Source organism: Lissotriton vulgaris, chromosome 2_1, assembly GCF_964263255.1.
Source record: "Lissotriton vulgaris chromosome 2_1, aLisVul1.2, whole genome shotgun sequence".
Classification (NCBI taxonomy): domain Eukaryota; kingdom Metazoa; phylum Chordata; class Amphibia; order Caudata; family Salamandridae; genus Lissotriton; species Lissotriton vulgaris.
This window is the reverse complement of record NC_141687.1, coordinates 2,101,790,118-2,101,811,174: the sequence shown is the minus strand read 5'-3', so window position 1 is coordinate 2,101,811,174 and position 21,057 is coordinate 2,101,790,118. Positions and strand designations below refer to the sequence as shown.

Below are 21,057 nucleotides of genomic sequence, written 5' to 3'. Positions count from 1 at the left end.
TTTTGCACATATATATCCATGACATCTTTGGATCCTATTTTCCCCAACATCTTGGGTATTTTAAGGGTAGTCAGGATTTGTGGATTCGCGTGAGGGGACCAAGAAAATAGCTAAAATATAGCAAAGTTTTTTTTTGGGGGGGTGGGAGGGAGGAGGGGAGTGTGGGGGCCCACCCTGGCAATCGGACATGTCTCCATCCCTGTAATGGCCCCAATAGTCTTTCTGCTTTAGAGGAAGGGGGTTTGAAAGCTCACTAGACAACAGGGAAATCATCCTAAAATTAAAAAGAAGTGGCTGGAGGCAGCCTATCCTGGCATAAGCTTTTGAACCCACCCGAAAACGGCCCCAATAGTCATTCTTTCCAAGAAGGCAAAAAGCCATGGGAATTGTACAAAAATTTAAAATGGGAGGGGGTTGAGGTCACCTTAACCTGGCATCAGGCCGTACCCACACCTTTAAATGGCCCAGCTGTGTTCCTGCCCCTTCCCCACATGGGTAGAAATCCCACTAGATCACAGATCACAGGGAATTTTTATATACCCTGGCCTCAGCAGTTTTTCTCCCCCCTGCCTACACTGGGGACTACTGAGTGCCAGGGATATATATTTTTTAAAAGATGTTGTGGGGCCGTCTTATCCTGGCATCAGGTTACACCTCCACCGCTAAAGGCGAAACAGTCTTTCTGCCCTCCCCTGCCTCCCCCTCTTACTCCTACCACCAACCATCTCCTTCGTACCCCTCCCCCACTCTGTTCAACCTGCACATTGAGCAGCGTATCACAAACTTTGGGTCACGACCCACAGGTGGATCACAAGCCGATTTCGGGTGGGTCTCAAGTGAGCAATAAATAATCATGCCTTTGCATGTTGTATTTATCTTGTCTGATGTTCTGTGCTTCAGAGACAGAGGTAGAATGTCAGGCTATGTCTTCTGATAAATTGCTGCTTATACTTTAGTGTTTACTCTTCTTTCTCTGAATGCGAAGTAGTGAGATTTACAGTGCAGTATATGACAGTCTTGCTGGGTTACATGAACTGTGAAAGGAAAGGATGAAAGATGTCATTTTTTTCTTGTTACGTACTACAACATTTAAATTCCTGAAATTAACCTGTATCCCTATTTTAGAATACATCCGCAGTGAGGAAAACAAAAAAAAAGAAATCCATTTTATGTAATTCTGAAGTATGATGGCGACAGAGATTTTAATAGCATCAAACTAATCAAGACACTTTTACTTGGTGAAGCCCCAAAAATGTAATATTCACTGAAACCCGATTTCCACACATTATCATTTTTGTGCTATATAGCTTTATCAGTAAAACTGTACATCTGTACTAATTTAGTGCCCATTTCAATGGAAAATATTATGTCTGCAAATGATCATGCGTTACTGCAGGGTATGTTAGTAATATATGTGCAACATTGTGCTCCAAAATACACAACCATCTGCTTACTACACTCTTACCACTACCACACTCCTGCTTAATACATTTGCTATACTTTGTTTGAAGCTAGAATTTTTTCACAATCCCTACTTCATTGATGTCCCCACCCCTACTCTAAAAATTGTTCCTGCACCATTGGTGAAAAGGTGCTGAACTGTGTCCATAGATCCAGTTATAAAACAGACCCTTGCAAGTATTTCCAAGCTAGACTCTGTGTGGACCTTCCAGTATTTGTTCTGCTAGTTTTTCACAACTCTATTTCAACATAGAATGTTCTCGTTATACGTTATCATGCACAATCATCCAACTTGTGTATGACTGTCGCACATAAATTGAGAAATATGGATATGACCAAATGGCCAGAGCTGCTGATGTTGGAACTGGGAAACCAGGTTCGAGTCCTAGCTTTGGCTCTGGGCACATCACTTAATCTCCTGTACTTAAAAAAGAATAAATCTGACTTTGTATAATGTGATCTGGTGCTCATGTATTGCACCCCAATGCCCTTGGTCAGTGTTTGTGCTATGTAAAATATAAATATGGCTACTCTGCAAAAACCCTCAGTTTAGCTTATTGCAAGAACCAATTAGGAAAATAGGAAGACCATTTTATTTAGGGATGGCTCGATCAATAAGAATAAAACAAGAACAAAAAACGCAAAAAAAATAGTGATAAGATCAATACAATGCTAATTGTTACATTTAACAAACAGGAACGACCGTTAAGGTCTATCCATAACAAACAGTGGCCCATTGTTTTAACTGATCCAACCATAGGATCTATGCTTCCCAAAAACACACTATAACCTTCAGGCGAGCTCCATCTATGAGCAATGCTTTGGTAAGCAGTAATCCCCAAATAATACAAACTAGCAATTTGCTCTCGTCCAGAAAAGGGTTCCTTAAATGTAGCTCATGTAGAGCATGCTGATTTGGGGTCAACACAGTCCCGTACTTTACTGCATTCAGTGATAAATCGGTGAAACTTGATGGTTTTTATACGTGCACAATTGAATTTGCTGTCTAGGTTTTGGAATGTACTTGAAAACTGCGATACATTGGAAGCACTAAATTGCAGATCCGTGTCAGGATCCTACAACACCTCAGAGCCATAGTAAACTCTGATTCCACCTACCCTGTAGCCCAACATTTTAAACACGACCATAACAACAAACTTCACTGTCTTAAATATTTTGTCATTGATGCAGTTCTTAATTTGAGGCGGGGAGGCAATTGAGAAGCATTAAGGGCAGTTGGAGACTTGGTATATATTATTAAATCTTGATACCATGTCGCCTAAAGGTTTGAATATTGGTGAGGACTTGCACAATTTTTTTATAAGTATGGGTAATATAAAAAAATGACTGTACATATTTGATCAAAATATTTGAGCAACAATTATATGAATTCAATTGTTTAGTAATTTGCATTAAGGACAATGCAGGCTGCTATTGAATACATTTGCACTTTTAAGCACTTTTTTGGGTTAAGGATGGTAAAAACAGACAAAGTATACTAGAAAGAAAGAACCAATGGACTTGCTTGCATTTTGCACCCCACATTTTTAGACCAATGTCATTTTTAATTATATCAACATTTTGGGGCGTTTTAGTCTTCATGAATACAAACTTTAAAGTTAGGTAGCTAAAAATAGGGGTACTAATAATCACAGGAAGACGCCTTAGCTACAGTGACAATGCCCACTATGGGCTAAATTTTGGGGTTATATGTCGATATAAGTGACAAATGAACGAGGATGGAAAATTTCTTAATATAAGCTAGCCATCAACATTTAATTATATGCTGCTATTATAGTGTTTGCTTATTTATGAATTATATTCAAGACTTTGTCATTTGATTTAATTTTTAGTAGTCTATATATATATTATGCATCTGATTATTTATGTATTTATTCAATTATCTATTTGTGGATTTCTTTGTGAATTCATTTATTTATACACACAAGGGATCTTAGAGTATTGAATAAATACTGGTACTAATGTGCCAACATGCAGAATATTAGTCTGTCTTCTGTTAGCAGTGGCATTCAGAAATATATAGTCTGTTAGTTACCATCATCAACAACTGATCACGCGGGTAGTACAAAATGAGGTGTTTAGTTTGCAGCCCACATGTGTACAAGGGCAGGTTTGACTAAAACACATTATAGTGCACATAAATGGAGAAATGAAAAGCACAAATTAAGTTGGAGTCTATGCCCGGTTTTGATTTCACTTGATCTGACGAGGTGTTGTTGATATATATTTTTTTCACTAATAAAATCGAATGTTACAAGGTCGTTCTAGTTAGGCTGACTTTTTATCCATACAAAATCATTCAAATTCAGCAGATATTGTTATATTTATTGTTATACTTATGTTAGAAAGTATGACTTGTTGCCTTAAGTTACTTAATTGCACAAATTATATATTTAGCAGATAAATGTAACTATATGTATAACTATAACTGCTGAATTTCTGTGGTTTTGTATGGCTAAAACATCAGCCTAACTATAATGACCTTGTAACCTTTTTGTTTTATCAGTTAATTTCAATTGGTTTTTTTTCTAATGGAGCCCAAGTCTGCGGTGGATCCGCTTGTTAATAGTTTCGGCAAAAAAAACACAATTTTGGGTCTAATAAGCAATCTCTATGTGTCCTCTAGGGTAAAGATACCTTTATCCTAACCCCTTATATGTGTTTTCGAATTTATTTCTCCCACACCTGGGCGATGCGATAAATAAAATGGTAGCCACAACTTTTCTTTCAAGCCTCGGCCAGCAACATAGGGCCTTTCCCCCCGTTTCCTCAGATACTCTATATATACAAATTTCCTTTATGGTTAATGGCTGAAAAACTACTGAACAGATTTTCACCAAATCACAACAAGTTGCTTTCTAGACCAAAGGCTAGCATTTTGTCAAATCTGTTGTAATTCCGTTCAGCAGTATTTGCGTCCTCGCGGTTCAATTCTCCAATGGGAATTAACATGGTGCAAATTCAATTCTCCTATGGGAATTAACATGGTGCAAATACATTTTGGGACCCCCTCCTTTTTCTTGGCCTCCTCTAGACGGATCTCCCAGTAACCTTAAGACAGCAGCTGTAGTAACTGGCATATTAGTTTCTAAATTTCGTGAAGATTCATCAACTGCCACCAAAGATGTAGGCAAATGAAAAATGACTGCATAATAGAAATTATGTCCTAACCAGAACAACCATTGGCTTATATATATATATATATATATATATATATATATATATATATATATATATATATATATATATATATATATATATAGCAGAAGAGCTATATTGGACCGCCGTCAAACGTTGCACCCACGGAACTAGAAAAGACCTCAACACAGCGAAGAAATCAGGGGCGCAGAGCAAGGTGCAAACGCAGGCGGGAGTAAGCCAAGAAAAACTCAGTGGTAGAGGAGATAAAACCAGATGACAACACTGTAGTGAATTTGTCCTCTGAAGTATTAACAAAAGCGAAAACTCAGTTGTTTGGCTCTCAGTCTTTCCTATTGCCCGAGAGTAATTTTAACTATGGACGTACTCAAATTGACATTTTCAGCTACATTAGAAAATTTTAATTAAAAAAATTCTTCTCAATCAAAGAAGGCAACAAAGAGCAAAACACCAATATTAGGAGATATAGTTGTGATGAAACCAGGCATGACCATCTCCATGTTTCGGATTCGCATTTGTTAATTACCCTACTTGAATTGAATACCACAAGCAATTTGAATCAATCAGAACATCTAGAACAAGAATCAACACAGGCCAGATTGGAAGCTATTAATATATCTCAATCCAGTGCCAGGACCAGGCCCTTCAAGGCCAAGTCTACATTTTATCCTATTATCGCAAAAGACGCTATCGATATTTTTCACAATAGAGTGACTGATGATTTGAAACATATATATGGTACGGTCAATACAAGTAAGAAAAGAAGGAAGCATCAGGATAAACAATATGAGAATTTGATAAGGAAATTAAAAACTAATCAGGAAGTTGTAATAAATAAATCTGAAAAGGGTGGCAATATTCTCATCTGGCCACGAAAAGAATACATCCAAGAGTCAACAAGGCAACTGAGCAATACAGACTGTTATGAGAAAGCCACCATACAAACAGGTACTGTGCACACGTCAAATATACAATTTGGTATGATGGTATTCAGGGACAAACAAAGATGACACTGTTGGTTTGGTGAGTCCAAGGATTTAAACTTTATGTGGCTCGGAGACACACCCCAAACAGAGCCTCACTGTAACCCGTTACCATAGGTTACCGTCCTCAGTCGTACCCGACTGTTTAACGGAAAAAGAACCCGATTTCCACTCGTACCAAAGACGTCATCCTCCTGATTCACCACCGATAACTTCACCTTACCCGAACACTTACCACGCCATTCACAGCCCTGATGATTCACAGGCTTCGTCCTGCTTGATGAAACACGTGTCGGCTGGCATTTGTATATTCAAAAAAGAACCACATAAAGTTTAAATCCTTGGACTCACCAAACCAACAGTGTCATCTTCGTTTGTCCCTGAATACCATCATACCACATTGTATATTTGATGTGTGCACAGTACCTGTTTGTATATTTTCATAATGTTCAGGTACCTCATGCCTGAATATTACTTAGAGGTTACAGGGTTTTTCTCTATACTGTCAGCACCGTTTCACTGTAGTTTCACTCATTTCCATCACCACACCTTATCCACACTGTTAGAGCGCCTTATACCTGTACACTCCAAACCCACAACTGATCATACATTGAGAAAGCCACCATGACAGAATACTCAAAGTCAAAAGAATAGCTAAGAAAGAGCCTGCTATCTTGGAAGAGACATGGTCTCATATCAAATCAAGAATACAAATATCGGAGAAGGAGCTACGCAGCAACCAAGATGGCCGCATAGGCTCCTGGCTCCGCTGACCTCCGTCTGCCGCTTGATGATCCTGCCAGATATCCTGATTTTACGCCCGACCCCCGTGTGGATGAACTGTTGCTGAAACTAACGGTGCGGTCCCGAGAAATTTATCGCCCAGATTGACGGAGTTGTGTCGTGTTTAAGATCTCGGCCTAACCCAGCTTCTGAGCCGGGGCCTCGAGTACTTGCCTAGCCGGGTTGCAGTTGAATAACATCGGTCGTGGGACTCAGACAGGGTCCGGTCTCTTGAATTGGAGGTTATCCTGGCCTGTATTTGCTGGCGAGCGTCTGGTCTGTTTTATACTGAAGGAGTGGTGATAGGCCTCGTCTGTGGCTGTGGGGGGGAATCCCCGTTCCTGGCGACCCGGTCGCCACCTCCCGGGTCTGCTGGGCCGGGGCCCTCGCTCGCGGTGGCGTACTGCTGACCGATAATGCACCCTCCGTTGCCGTCCGCTCCGCTCTCTGAGGAACCCGTCCATGTTTGGAACCGAGCGAGTGGAGGCGGATCGGAGGAACTGTGAGCCGTCCTTGAATACCGTAATGGCCGCCATCGGGGCACTTCAATTGCATCTGGAGACCCTTGTCCATAAAATGATTGCTGGTGACATCGAAACTGGGCTACCGAGTCTGGGCTCTGTTCTAGTGCATGACTCTCAACGAACTGATTCTCCCACGATGCCCGTAGTAAAGGAGGATGGAGACCCCTTGCCCGATAAAGTCTTGACGCCATTGACCTGTTTGCAGAATACTTGCGAATGGTTTCTGGAAATAAGATCACTGCCTACCCTTCAGGCTTTTAAAAGGGCCCTGAAAACTCACCTTTTTACGCAAGCGTACCTGTAGCAAAGCAACAATCTTTTTGACCTCTTTCTGTTAGGCGCCTTGATACCTTCGGGTTATTGTTTGCGCACTATAAATTTTAATCATTCATTCATTCATTCATTTCTCTGGGGGTGCCGCTGCATTTACCATTGCAGCCGATTATTGTGGAGCTACCTGGTTCTTCACCCCTTGAGACTACGGCTAGCAACAACCGAAAGTCACTACCGTCCCTTCCCGCCCTTGTGGTTCTTCTGCATCTACGGAGGAAAGGATATCTGGACTGCACGTCGTTGAGGTAGATCTTACCGGTGGCGGTTGCTTGTAGAGACTCAATGTGTTCGACTGGTCTCAAACTAATCTTAATTGAACTTCCTATGAACTTAGACCCTCCTGGGGCGGTGATGGTGTTACCGGACAGAGTCCGCATGAAAGATCGGAGGGGTCAAGGATGAGACTGTTGGTTTGGGTCTGATTTCGGGGATTTAGAGGACAAGGGATTCGCTAACGTAATGCTTGCGGGAGGTTGGGCGGTGTTCAACGTCCCCCCTGTCTGGCTCTGTCTATAATATTTTTGAGTACTCTGTGGTCTTAGGACAGGGGTTGTTCGTTTCAGGCGGGGGGAAAGGTGACCGGGAGTTTGTATGACATTCTCCTCCTCCATTCTTCTTTTACTTTTTGTAGTTTAGTTAGTCGGGGCGACAGGCACGCTGCTAAGTTGGGGTTAGGCGAAAGCCACATGCAGGGGTGCAGGGTGGGGGGATGGGTCTATAGTTTTGTTAGTTAGTTTAGTTCTATTGGTTTCTTTATCTCATGCTTTCCTTTCACTCTCCTTTCATAACGTTGGGGTATTATCCTGATTTCGTATGTATTACAGTATCTGGTAACAGTATTTCTTTTTCTATCCTGATGTCAATGGGTGGGCGGTGTCTGTGCGCGGGCGACTGCGTTGGGTTATAGATCGCTTTGTCGTACATCCTGTTTTGTGCTTGCTAGCGCAGGCGCCTCGGTCGCTCCCTCTAAATTGATCTGTGATTATCCCATTTTTGTACCTGCTCACTTTATCATAGTGTTTGAATGTATGGTACCAGATATGTCTTTTTTTCTTTTCCTCGCTTTTTAGGGGGGGGGGGGGTTAAACATAAAATGAAACCTCCGTCTTATCCTGTAACGTGTTGGGAGCTCAACACAATGTTTATCCTGATCCGCTGCCGGACCTCAGGATTGTAGGCTGAAGAGCTGTGTCATTTGATAATATAATGGGTCTTATTCTTGTGTTGTGGCCGGCCCCTGCGGTTGTTGGCCCGTGCTTATAATTTTATTGAACTGTACAATAAAGGTTTTAAAAAAAAAAAGAATACCAATATCTACATAATGAATTTCCTATCATACCGACTTTGTACCTCATACCAAAAATACATAGATGGGTAACACCAATGACGGGCAGACCGATCATATCTGCTTTGGGTGGAATAAGTGAAAATATAAGCAGATATGTTGATTATTTTTTCCAGAGTCTTGTCCAAGCACTGCCTACCGATATAAAGGACACTAGTGATTTCAAACCAATACAATGGTCATCGAATCTGCTTTTAATAACTTTGGGCATAGAGTTGCTCTATACGAGCATTGACCATCATGTGGGGCTAACATCAATCAAACATTATTTGGACACCAGATCTTTGAATTTGCACAGCCATAATATCATGCTGCTTGCACTTATTAAATGGTGCCTTTTTAATAATTTTTCTATGTTTGGAAAGGAAATGTACAAACAGAAACGTGGTGTAGCAGTGGGAGCCTGCTTCTCTCCCAGCTATGCGTGTTTACACGTAGGCTGGTGGGAGGAGCAGGTTCTAATGGGAAACTATGCCAGAATGTTTGCCACTCATGTACAGTATTGGCTACGTTTTTATAATATGGAAGGGGGAGCACACAAGTGCAGAGGCCTTCATTAAATACTAACAATTTAATTCTAAAATTCACGTCACAGATTAGCCAACACAAAGTAGATTTCTTAGATACTACTGTGTATGTAGCTGGTAATAACCTGGAGACCATCCTTCTTAGAAAAACTACAGCTGGAAATGCCACCTTGCACGCCAGGAGCTCACATCCTAAACACCTAATTAGGAGTATTCCTAATGGAGAATTAATTAGATTAAAAAGGATATGTAGCACCAAGGAAGAACTGCTCAAATGCACAAAAGAGGTTTCATCAAGATTTAAAGCAGAGGGTACACAAAGTATCCTCAAGAAAGCCAAAGAAATAATTGAGTTGAAAGCTAGGGAAGCTCGATTGGAACCAGACAGTGTCAGTGCAAATGGAGAGCAAGATCTAGCATCAGGAGATATAGGGAAGAATGACACGAATGACACACTGCGTCTTACTACAACTTATAATAAACAACAAAGACAATTAAAGGCTATTCTTAACAAGAATTGGCCGATAATATTAACTGATGCAGTGCTGGCTCCTATGTTACTCTCAAAACCAACTCTGAACTTTAGAAGAGCAGATTCCATGAGAGACCTGTTAGTCAAAAGTAGCCCTGAATTACCTTCCAACACCACCTGGCTCCAACCTAAACATGGCTTCTACAAGTGTGCTACGTGCAGGGCCTGCGTGTTTGGTGAGAATAAAACCCACTATGATACCCCTTTCTGTGACAAAAATGTATACCAATAAGGAACCATTACACTTGACACACAGAAAATGTCATTTATGTGCTAACGTGTATATGCAATTTGAAGTACATTGGAAGTACCAAATTGCAAGCACATGTGCACATCCTGCAGCATTTGAAGGCAATAGGAAACAGTGAAGTATCTTACCCGGTGGCCTCCCACTTTTAAGCAGTGCACGGAAATAACTTAAATTGCCTGAAATATTACATAATAGATGCAATTCCTTTTTCACTGCGTGGAGGGAATAGAGAGCTCAGACTGCGGCAGTTGGAAACTCAAATGATTATGGAGTTTGATAGTAAGGCCCAAAAAGGACTTAACACCACAGAGGATCTGTACAATTTCCTATAAACACAATAGATTATCTTCCAAGTAACAATATCCGATTAGGAGTAGTGATTTTTCGTACAACCTTCTGTGTGGAATATGCTAGAATAAGATGTTTCAAATTGTATTAATAGCTTCATGAGTATACATATGAAATACTTAAATTGTTTTCTTTTTTGTATATGCATTAACTTGAAAAAAAACTTTGAAACCCCCCCAAAAAATAGATCTACTTTAAAAAATTGTGTTTTTTAAATAACTGTATATATGCACTTATATACACGCAGCACTTTTGGACATCATTGCATAATTATGCACACAAACACACAAGGGCACCTGCAGGAGGTGAATTATAAAGATAATGCTGCTATAATCAAATTTAATAAGGATGTACTGTTTTATGTGGATTCCGCACATGCCATATTTAATTGCATATATATATTATGACTAAGTTTAAAGACTGTGACTCTATTGAGGACAATTTTTTACATTTGCATTCATGCGGAGATATGAATTATATGATTATGAATCAATGATTTTGGAATAAACCCTATTAATATTTATGATTTAAAATGTATATGTAATTAATTGTGTATATTTTTATATATATTTGAAATATTTATGTATGTGTAGGACTGTCACAGAATTTGATTGCACGACATATGTGACAGAAGTAGGGTTTTAATGGCCTTTTAAAAATATACTGATTTCAGAATGAGGGTGTATATACACAAATTCTGAATGCATATATGTATGTTGTTGAAATGGAACAACTTGGCCAAACACTATCGAATATTTTAAAAAATGTACACACCTGGTTTTAGTGAGACAACTAAGATTGAAATTTTAGCAACAGTCTTTCTTCTATGTTGGTTGCAGTCACATGATATGCAAATGAAAAGAAAAAAAGTTGAAATGTCTCACCAAAAGCCATTTCCGTATGTGATCAAGGCCGTTTTACCGGCCGAAACGCGTCATGACTATGATGACAAGAGAATAAAAATCTTATCACACATATAAGAGGAGTTCAAGCATTCTTTCTCGCCGTTCTGGAGGTTAAGCGATGCAATACAATTGGAAAATATATATATTTTCTAGCAGGAGAAAACAAGCCATTCTGGTGTTGTGGTAAATAAAAAACTAATTATTTACGCTGTCGGAATTTCTATAATTACCCAAGAAATGGAAATGCATAAAATGAGGAGCAGAGTCCGTGATCTTCGAGTTTTAAAGGGTTTTATTCCAGAACTCGAGTTAAGGGAGAGCTCCTTCACCAAGCGGGTTCAGAAGTAGTCTGATTTACTTGGAACATAACAGCACTTATATACATTATGAGTACAATCAGAAAGAAGGAGTTCCCCGGACTTGATTCAATCATTCATGATGTAATCATAAGGAAGACATAGCATGTTTGTTCTCGTTTAAAGAATAACTTGAATTACATTTAGACATAGACAAACACATTGCATCAGGGTGATTGCGGATACAAGTTACAGAGTTACTAGTGTCTGGGGACAGAGAATCGAGGCATTGTTACAGGGTCATTTCTGTCGGAAAGGTAAAGAGGACGAGGCATTGTGCGTTCCTTGCTTCCACACAAGGGCGGTGATGTTTCACAATGGTATGTGTGTGCAGCTGGGAAGAAGGAGAATGGGCTGTGGTAAACTATTCTTCTTCGTGGATGTCTCGTGTGCTTGATCAGGTTTTCTCTAGATTGTTGACCCAACCCGTGGCTGCCCCCGCAAGTTGGGAGATCATTAATGAGCGAGAGCTACTCGTTCTGTGATAGAATTAGGGAGGGGGGTTTGGCGAGGCAACCATCTAACTGATTCCGTTCTGTTTTGAGGGAAAAATATCGAACAGGACGGAAACCCGTGAGATACATGATGGCTGGCCATTATTCTTTGCATGTGCCAGTACTACGAGAAGAAAAACAGGCAACAGGATTCGTGCTTGAAGTAGGAAAATCGGCTTGCTTGGTCGGTGTTAGGGTGGATAGGGTGCATGATGGGACACCAGGCGGAAAAGGGGGTTTTTAGTCAACTTTCCACATTCCCTCCTTGTCCCATAGAAACCCTATTACAGAAATTTTTTGTCAATTTCTATATTCATTAGGTCGTATACTTGTTCTTGCAACATGATCATTTCATTTTTCTTTCCTCTATTTCGTGGACGAGGAGTACAGGTATTGGCACACAGTCCACAAAGGGCGGGGCCACACTGGACACAGCGGCAACAGGTGAAAATAGTGGCCAAAGCGAGGCCCAGGACTGTTAGTGCCTTCCATCCCCAGGTGGACAGGAGGTCCCACAACCAGCCGGTCAGGGACCATGTACCGGTGTCCATATCCAATTTATCGGATAGTACATGGAAGCGGGATATAGCAGAGTAAACTGATGGGGCGTTGTCTGGAATAAATACACAACAACTGGACCCTATTACCTTGCACACACCACCACGGTCGGCTAACAGGACATCTAAAACTATACGGTGCTGCAGTGTCATGAGTCTGTCTGCAGCTACCTCAGCTGTAATGTTATTTAAGGCGCCAGTTGTTCCGTCTATGGCGGCCTGAACTACACGAGTCAGTTGCCAGATGTGGCGACTATTTGCCATAGGTCCCCAGAAAGGGAGGAAACCTTTAAAGAAGTCTCCAGCTTCTTGCCCTGCAGTATCTTCTGCATCTATGACCCCCCTTCGCTGTCTTCTAACTTGGGTCAGAGGGTCAATCAGATGGTAATTGGCAGGGGCTGTGTAAGTTGGTGGTAAAAGGAATGCGATGTAGCACTTTTCAGACCAGCCTTGAGGCAACCAAGTGCGTGCATGGGGTCCACAGATGAAATAAGTGTTTGGGGCAGTTACTATGGTCGGAAAATCGGGAGCGGGTAGTGTATATGTCCTATCACACTCGCTGTTCCCCATTACTTCTCCTTTTCCTTTCCCCCTTATGCAAAACCGGCCGTTTTGCGGTACTACCCAACTTCCTTGATCTGTCTGTCTTTGATCGACGGAAAACATTTCCCTGAAGGAAGCGATGTCATGGAACTGAGAGTAACTGATATTTTCGTGATCTTCGGCCCTCCCCCAAGTCACAGTAAGATCCACCATTTTAGAAACAGCCTTTACTATTTTTGTCTTTACTTCGTTCCAATTACTCTCGTTTTTCAATTTTGTCGGGGGAATGTTTCCGACTGAGGCAGATAATATCATGGCTAGTGCATAGGCGGACCCTGAATAACCAAACGGGAGGGAGAAAAAGGGCATTCCCTTATATACGGAATGGGGCATCAAGACGCAAACCCAACAGTTTGTAACCACCTGGGCTTGTCCCGAAGCGGTCGCTCACCCACGCTTCCCATTAAGAGGCCATTTTTGTTGTTGTTGTTGGTTCCACTCCCAGCCCGTGGCTCCTCCCCGGTGCCTGGTATCGTTACCGCTAAGCGCTATCTGTGCCCTACCTGCGCTACATTAACTTTCATCTCACTTTGCCAGCCTGTTGGGAATTCATTCATTATTGAAGAAGCTGCTCGCTTTTGGTGACTTTTGCGCTGCTCTGTGCCTGAGACTGCTCTTGATTAGGATTTAATTGTGTTTGCCGGTCCTCGGCTGTGCCCCGTTTCCTTTTCCCATTAAGAGGCCATTTTTGTTGTTGTTGTTGGTTCCACTCCCAGCCCGTGGCTCCTCCCCGCTCCCGCCTCCCAGCTGACCCTCCCGCCCACAGACAGAGTAAGACCGCCCCTCCTCCCCTCCTAGCGCTGTGACCACCTGGGCTTGTCCCGAAGCGGTCGCTCACCCACGCTCCCACGCCTGCTGCCAGCTTGCCTACCTCATTGCTGCCTGCTACCCTGCTGGACCCGTGTTCGAGTGCACTCCCTCTGCGCCTGGTATCGTTACCGCTAAGCGCTATCAGTGCCCTACCTGCGCTACATTAACTTTCATCTCACTTTGCCAGCCTGTTGGGAATTCATTCATTATTGAAGAAGCTGCTCGCTTTTGGTGACGTTTGCGCTGCTCTGTGCCTGAGACTGCTCTTGATTAGGATTTAATTGTGTTTGCCGGTCCTCGGCTGTGCCCCGTTTCGTTTTCCCATTAAGAGGCCATTTTTGTTGTTGTTGTTGGTTCCTCTCCCAGCCCGTGGCTCCTCCCCGCTCCCGCCTCCCAGCTGACCCTCCTGCGCCCCTCCCCCCTCCCCACCCACTTATGACAGATGCTTTTGCGCGCAGCGTTCACGCGCAGCGGTCGCGCCGCATTCGCGCCGAAGGTGCGCCAAAGGTAAGCCCGTCTACGCCCGTCCGCGCCAAGCCCGTGCCCAGCGCCAGACCCCCTGGCCCCCGTAACACCCACCCCACCCGCATTACATACGACGCCTCCACCCTCTTAGCCCTAAACCCCGGCCGACTCCCCAACTGCGCCCAAGCCGCTCCTGGACACACCCATGGACCCTTCACATGCAACTCCTGCAAGTATGACGGCACCAAGACCAACTCCTCATCCACTAACACCAAACAGAGATCCGACACCAACCACCTAAAATGCATCCTGCTCAACACCCGCTCGGTCCACAGACACGCCATCGACCTTTGGAATCTACTAGACACCATCTCTCCGGACGTCGCCTTCCTAACAGAAACATGGATGAACACCTCCTCAGCCCAGACATCACCATTGCCATCCCGGAAGGCTACAAGATCATCCGAAAAGACCGCACCAACCAAACAGGAGGAGGCATCGCTATCGTCCATAAGAATTCCACCCGCATCTCAACCAGCTCAGACGTCAACCTCGCTAGCGCCGAGCACCTTCACTTCCAGATTCACACCGACCCCAAGACCACACTCAGAGGCACCCTCCTCTACAGGCCACCAGGACCCCGTGCACAATTCAGTGAAGACATCACTGACTTTATCACCCCACACGCCCTCCCCTCCGAGGACTACATTCTACTGGGAGACCTCAATTTTCACCTGGAAAATAGCAACGACAGCAACGCCACCATCCTGGACAATCTCGCCAACCTCGGACTCAAACAACTTGTTAATACCCCCACTCACTACGCAGGTCACACACTCGACCCTATCTTCACCTCCAGCAAACATATCTCCTTCAGTCACACCACAGTTCTCCATTGGACGGACCACAGCTGCGTTCACTTTACCTACAAAAAGACCACAACCCACAACCATCCTCAACCCACTCTGCGAAGAAACTGGAACAAAATCACCATCGACCAGATCTCCTCATCGCTTCTTCAAAACCCCCCTGCCCACTCTTCGAACCCCAACCAAGCAGCCATCAACCTCACTCAATGGCTAACCAACAGCGCCGACAACCTAGCACCTTTGAAAAAACGTCAAATAAAACTAGGCAGTAAAAACGCCCCCTGGTTCAACGATGATCTTAAGAAATCCAAGAAACTCTGTCGCTCCCTTGAGAAGGCCTGGAAAAAAGACCCAAACACCAGCACCAGGGACGCCTTCAAAAACGCCACCCGCATACACCACCAACTGATCGGGACTGCCAAGAAAGCCTCATTTAAAGACCGACTAGACAACAACGCCCACAACAGCAAGGAATTATTCAACATCGTCAAAGAGTTTACCAACCCCACTGCCAACTCCAACGACATCACTCCCTCTCAAACACTTTGCGACTCCCTAGCTTCGTTCTTCCACGACAAAATCGCAGACATCCACAACAGCTTCGACAACCAATCCGGAGACCAACCCACCCAACCTTCTGCCGAACCTTCACCCCCCTTGAACATCCTTAATGACTGGATCCCAATCTCCACTGAGGACACCATCCGCCTGATGAATTCCATCCACTCAGGATCCCCCACAGACCCATGCCCTCACATCATCTTCAACAAAGCAGATTCCATCATAGCACCACACCTCTGAGACGTCATCAACTGCTCCCTCAACTCCGCCACCTTCCCGGAAAGCTGGAAACAGGCCGAACTCAGCGCCCTTCTGAAAAAACCCACAGCTGACCCCACCGAACTCAAAAACTACTGCCCCATCTCGCTCCTTCCATTCCCAGCCAAAGTCATCGAGAAAGCTGTCAACAACCAGCTCGCCGCCTTCCTCGAAACTAACAAATCCCTCGACTTCTCACAGTCCGGCTTCCGAGCCAAACACAGCACTGAGACCGCACTCATCGCAGCAACAGACGACATTCGAACTCTACTGGACAATGGAGACACAGTCGCCCTCATCCTCCTCGACCTCTCCGCAGCCTTCGACACAGTCTGTCATAGCACCCTATTACAACGCCTCAGAAACATCGGAATCCAAGGAAAAGCACTGGAATGGATCACCTCGTTCCTTGCCGGAAGAACTCAGAGAGTCTGCCTCCCACCATTCAAGTCAGAGGCCACTGAAGTCATTTGCGGCGTGCCACAAGGATCTTCACTCAGCCCCACCCTCTTCAACGTATACATGAGCCCCCTCGCAGCCATCGCACGCCAACACAACCTCAACATCATCTCCTACGCTGATGACACTCAACTGATCCTCCCACTCACCAAAGACCCTAACACCGCCAAAACCAACCTACATGAAGGAATGAAAGAAGTTGCCGAGTGGATGAAGCACAGCCGTCTGAAACATAATTCAGACAAAACAGAAGTCCTTATCTTAGGTACCTCCCCCTCCGCCTGGGACGACTCTTGGTGGCCAGAGGCCCTTAGAAAAGCACCCATCCCGACGGACCATGCACGGAACCTGGGCGTCATCCTGGACTCCTCACTCTCGATGACCAGAAAAGTCAACGCCGTTTCATCATCTTGCTTCAACATTCTTTGCATGCTCAAAAAAACATTTCGCTGGATCCCCACCGAAACAAGAAAAACGGTCACCCACGCACTGGTTACAAGCCGCCTGGACTACGGAAACACCCTATACGCCGGTACCACCGCAAAACTTCAGAAAAAACTCCAACGCATCCAGAACGCATCAGCCAGACTCATACTAGACATCCCGCGTAAAGACCACATTTTTGGTCAACTGAAAGACCTCCACTGGCTCCCCGTCAATAAGAGGATAACATTCCGCCTCCTAACCCACGCACACAAAGCACTTTACGAACTTGGACCAGAATGCCTCAACACACGACTTCCCTTCTACACCCCCTCCCGCCAGCTACGCTCTTCCAACCAAGCCCTTGCTGCTATACCTCGCATCAACAAAACCACCATGGGAGGAAGATCCTTCTCCTACCTGGCGGCTAAAACCTGGAACGCACTTCCCACTCACCTTCGCCTCACTCAGAACCACCTAGCATTCAGAAAGCAACTTAAAACCTAGATATTCGACAGGTAATTCCCCACCCTTCTTCAAGCGCCTTGAGACCCTCTGGGTATGTAGCGCGCTATATAAATTAATTGACTTGACTTGACTTGACTTGACTCTTGTTGACTATGAGTTGGTGCTTATGGAGAGTGGAAATGAATGTATTATTTATAAATTCCTTTCTTCTGTCCTCGAGGTGTGGGGGAAGATCAACATGGGAATGCATAGTGGTATTCTGTACAAGTGTGGAAGAATGCGGAGGGAAAACTGTATATAAGATCCAACCCAGACAGGCTGCTACACAGCAAACAAGTAGCATTATTAACAGAAAAATCGAGAACCTGCTATGCAGTAATTTTACATAATTTGTCCTTTTCAATTTGCGCATCATGTCATTTCTCCTCATATTGTCTATTAATTTAATATTAAAACGTATCTGTACACGAGATCAAAACGTCTCCCAGCAGTCGCTTCACCAAGAGCTTGTTCCTGGGCTTAATTAGCCACCGGTGCGTTACGATCAGGTGTAATGTCTTTAGTCTATTTTTGGTGAGATCGCAGCCGCGATCTGTATTCCTGTTGAGGAGTGGGTTCTGGAAGTGGCGAAATTATATCCCGGCCATTTATAGCCCTTGAACAGGGCACATTGTCTGTTGGTATTGATCCAAAGAATTTTCTGCAGTGGCTAGCGTGGAGCCATCCTTTGCGTCCTTCTACTTTGACGGCCGTCCTCGTGGTCAGAAGGACTAATTTGGGAGCCGTCCACCTCTTCTCCAGGGGGCTGGTGCCATCGAAGTTCCGCACAAGTATCCAATCACCGGGCTTAATCAAGTGTTCCTCAGGTGTGGTGTGATCTGGAAAAGCTGCTGCAACCTGTGAACGACAAGATTGGAGTGCAGACATCTAGGAAGCCAGGTAATCTGTCAACATATTAGAATCAATTTCAGTCAGTTTCCTAGGAGAAGGGACACCCCAGATGTTAGGAGGTCTCCCGAATGTTATTTCCAAAGGGGACAGTCCCGTCCGGGAATGTGCCACCATCCGCATGTAAAAAAGAGCGACCGGGAGGGCAGTGACCCAGTCTATCCCTTTTTCTGCACATACTTTGGCTAGTTTTGTTTTCAAGGTCTGGTTGTGTCGCTCTACCAGACCGGCTGCTTGAGGGTGTCGGACGCAATGAAATCTCCAGGAATATCCCAATAGTAGAGAAACAGCCTCCGTTAGTTTGGAAGAGAAAGGCTGTTCATTGTCTGAATAGATGACTCTTGGTAACCCATACCTGGGGAAGAATTCTCTCACTAATTGCTTAGCGGTTGTCTGGGCACCATAGTCTGGGACGGGGTACGCTTCAGTCCATCGTGTTAGTGTACACACTACCACTAGTACATATTTGTACCCTCTGCATCTGTCCATCTGGATATAATCCATTTGAAGGACTTCGAAAGGATGATCAGGAGGCTGGAATCAACCCTGTTCTACTGGTACTCCTTTACCAGGATTAAATTGGCAACATATCATGCAAGTTTTTACTTTTTGTTTGGCTGCAGCTCTTAGATGTTTGTTATACCAGATATTCCGTAAACTGTCTAGCATACCTTTCTCGCCTAGGTGAGGTGGGCTATGGACCGTGTCAATTATGACTTGTACCATTTAGTCAGGGAGAAACCACACTGTTCGGTCTTTGGTCATCCAACCCTGATCAGTTTGCACCCCTCCTTGATCAGTCCATTTCTTTATTTCATCTGTGGTGGCATGTGTCTGTATGTCTTGCACATCTTTTAAGGGGTCTCTTACTATCATAGTGACAGTCTGTGTTGGTGACTGAGAGTTTGATGTATTCACTAGATTCTGGGCTGTCTGTTTAGCAGTTCGGTCCGCTAAGTCATTTCCTTTAGATATGGTGTCTGTAGCTTTAGTATGTGCTTTGCACTTCAGAATAGCTATGGCTGTAGGCAGGTGTATGGCATCTAGTAGGGCTTGAATCAAGGGACCATGTTGTATTTTGGCCCCATGTGAGGTAAGAAAACCTCTTTCTCGGCACAACACTCCAAAATTATGAACTACACCAAATGCATACTGGGAATCGGTATAGATGTTCACTTTCAATTGCTTTGCCCATATGCAGGCCTGTGTCAGAGCGATGAGCTCTGCTGCTTGGGCTGACAGGATGTCTATTCTTTGGGTCTCTATAATCTTACAGTCCGTTGTTACTGCATAGGCTGCCACTAACTCTCCAGCACTTGTTCTCATGCACGATCCATCCACATAAAGTGTTACATCAGGATCTGGGAGTGCAACATCTGTTAGGTCTTGTCTAGGTTTTGTCACTCCATCGATCATCTCCACACAGTCATGTTGTGTCATGTCATCTGAGCTTGAGGGCAAAAGGGTAGCGGGATTCAATACGTTGCATCGTCTGATCTCTATGTGTGGCTGAAAGAGCGTTAGTTCGTATCCTGTCAGTCTTGCTACATTCAGGTGTTGTGTCTGTGTTCTGTTCAGAAGGACTTCCACAGAATGTGGCACTTGCACTATCAGGGGATGTCCTAACACTATTGAATTGCTTTGTCTTATGGCCATGGCTGTAGCCGCAACGGATTTCAGACATGCAGGCAAAGCTTGTGCTACGGGGTCCAATGTGCTAGAAAAATAAGCACAGAGTCTATTTCTTCCTGCTTGGTCTTGTGTGAGGACAGATGCTGTTCCGTCACGTTCCGTCACGAACAGGGTAAAATGCTTGCTGTAATTCGGGGTGGCCAAAACTGGTGCTTGACACAGAGCTAGTTTTAGGGCTTCAAATGCTTGGGAGTGTTCTGATGTCCAAGGGAGAGTTGCATGAGTGGTTGCTTCCACTGTAGTTAACTGTATGAGTGGCTTAACTATGTGGGCATACTGAGGGATCCATTGTCTGCAATATGAGGTGAGACCAATGAATGCACGTACTTCTTTTTGTGACTTTGGCTGTGAAATTGTCGAGATCAGTTGGATTCGTTCTTGTGTCAGTTGCCTACCTTCCTTGGACAGCAAATGCCCTAAGTAAGCCACTTGCTGTGCGCAGACTGCAATTTTGAGGGAGACACCTTGTGACCTTTGTCTGTCAGGAAATGTAGAACTGTGAGAGATGCTTTTTCACAGTCTGGTTCTGTCCTTGCAGTGATGAGAATGTCATCTACATACTGTATCAATGCTGTGTTGGTAGGCATATTGATACTGTCAAGATGCCTTTTTAGTGCTTGGCTGTAAATGCTTGGACTTTCTGTATAGCCTTGCGGAGCTCAAGTGAACCAGAAACTTCGTTCTTTTAAACTGAATCCGAATAGATATTGACTGTCTTGATGTATAGGAATGCTGAAAAACGCATTCTTCAAGTCGATGACTGTGAAAAATGCAGCTTCGGGGTCTATGGCAGTCAATAGTGAGGAAATATCTGGGACCACTGGATATTGTGGGATCACACATTTGTTCAGTTCTCGAAGATCAACCACCAGTCGGTAGACCGGGGTGCCTGAGGGTCAGTCCTTTTGAGGACTGGAAGAACT

At 44.1% G+C, this 21,057-nt stretch overlaps 1 protein-coding gene across 3 annotated transcripts in view; it reads left to right on the top strand.

Annotated features, from left to right (window-relative positions):
- NEDD4 (NEDD4 E3 ubiquitin protein ligase) overlaps window positions 1-21,057 on the top strand; it is a 1,992,497-nt gene that overhangs the window by 1,445,590 nt on the left and 525,850 nt on the right. The gene's annotated exons all lie outside the window — the stretch shown is intronic.